This window comes from Typopeltis vanoorti, chromosome 2, assembly GCF_054136105.1.
Source record: "Typopeltis vanoorti isolate ZY-2024b chromosome 2, IOZ_Tvanoo_1.0, whole genome shotgun sequence".
Lineage (NCBI taxonomy): Eukaryota > Metazoa > Arthropoda > Arachnida > Uropygi > Thelyphonidae > Typopeltis > Typopeltis vanoorti.
The window spans coordinates 168298547-168300516 of NC_143550.1; positions in this window are offsets into that span (position 1 = coordinate 168298547).

Consider the following 1970-nt stretch of genomic DNA (forward strand, 5'->3'; position numbering starts at 1 on the left):
CAGCCTACCTTCATTCATTTAGTATCGTGATGGATACCGAACTTTCCTTCTCCCATGGAAGAAGTAAAGCCAGTTCTCTAGCAATAGGCAGTCTTTTCCCTGTAATGGCTGAAAATACACGCTGATCATCATCATCACCAGGAAGGAATCTCTACATTTTTCATATAATTTTGTCATTGATTCCATCAGTTCATTCCCCTTGATTTTGTTTTCTCTTATCTGCGATATCTGTATACTTGATCAACTGTTTCATGGAGACGTAAACGGAATGGAAGGGTGTGGACGACTGTTCAAATCCGGAATGACAGAAGACCCAGAAGAAGATCAAGATCTAGGCAGGACCGGTTTAATCATTAGGAGAACCTAGGCCATCGCCTACGGGCGCTAAGACTTCGGGGCATCAGATTCATAGTTTGGGGAAAATTACAACCTTCGAAAAAAATTAGTAAAACCTTGATTAAAATTTGAATTATAGTATGAATTAAAGTATAAATATCCACATATGTAGGTGTGCTTATGTGAGTATGGCAATATATATATATAGAGATAGAGACAATGTATAGGGGCACCTAAAGTTTCTTTGCCTAGGGGCATTATATACTCTCGGACCGGCCCTGGATCTAGGTGGATTGATTCTTTGCTTAGAATTCTGGATTTTTTTTTTTAAATATGGTATTTCAAGAAACCAACTTCACATAAAACTCTCTCGACTAGAATTTCAATCCTGCGCGGCGCACATTCTCCTTGAAGTTAATTTTAAAGGGAATTGGGTTGAAAATCCTCACATGGTTTTCTTTCGGACGGGAAAGTTATTAGCTTATTTAGCTAAATTGATATTTAAGTTAATTTAGAAAGAAGAGGGAAAATATCAATTTTCTTATGAACAGCAATGTAACTCTCTAATATACTAAATATTCATCTATTTTCCTCGAGAATCCTGACTTCTGTGCGGCATCTAAAGTATTGCTTACAAGAACTTTAGATCGGAGAGACACTCGGTTATTTATCCATAGAAATATTGCGCTATTTCAATGAGAATAGTGCCATCCCTAAGAACTATTGATGTTATCTTGTATTTTGCGGTTAATTTGAATGACTCTTATCTTATGATAAATTAGCATTGGAATGTGGCCCCATCATGTTTCCAACATATAGGATGGTTATCTAAACGGCTTTCATGAAATCTCATCCCACTAGGAGATTTCAATCAGCAGTACGCGAGTGTTAAAATAACACATTCTACATTCGGTTAACCAGGTCGGATAATATTTTATAAAATATTCAGTATAAAATAATGCATTTATACATTGGTGTCTTTATATCGTATAACAACATTTTTGACACTATAGAGAAAGGCTGTTAACTTGCGTGGCAGAAAGAAAAAAAAAAAAAAAACGTAGTTCCAGAGAATATCCTACCAGAGAATTTATTACACGCAATAAACAGACATAACACGCTACATTTCATAAATCAGTGCTTCCCAATGCAGTGTTCAACTATTTGCCTTTGTTAGTGGGAATTTTCAGGACTTAAATATTAAAAGATAAGAAGACTTTCTTCACAAGAAAGTGGGTTATTTGTTTAGGATCAACCTGTGAAGAAACTCAGCCTATGAGGTCAATTAATTATCTGTTGTTAATTTCGTGTGTACTTATGGCCGATTTGTCTATTATGCATAAACCCTAAATTCCGAGAGTAAAAATCCTTTCACTGAATAAATATGTCACGTTCGTTTCTGAGTGTATCAATTTTGGTCAGCGAGCAAAAGAGAGAAAAAAAATTCAACACTGCTCTAGGGAACAATGAATAATTTAAAAGCAATTTTGTCGGCCTGGTTGGCCGAGTGCTCATCACCCAAAAGGCTGCGGGTTCCAATCCTGCCGGGTGCATGAATGTTTGTGATTATCTGTGAAAATACTAGTGGTGGTGGTGGGCAGTAGAGGCGTTGGTGTAGATGATGTCATTCGCTG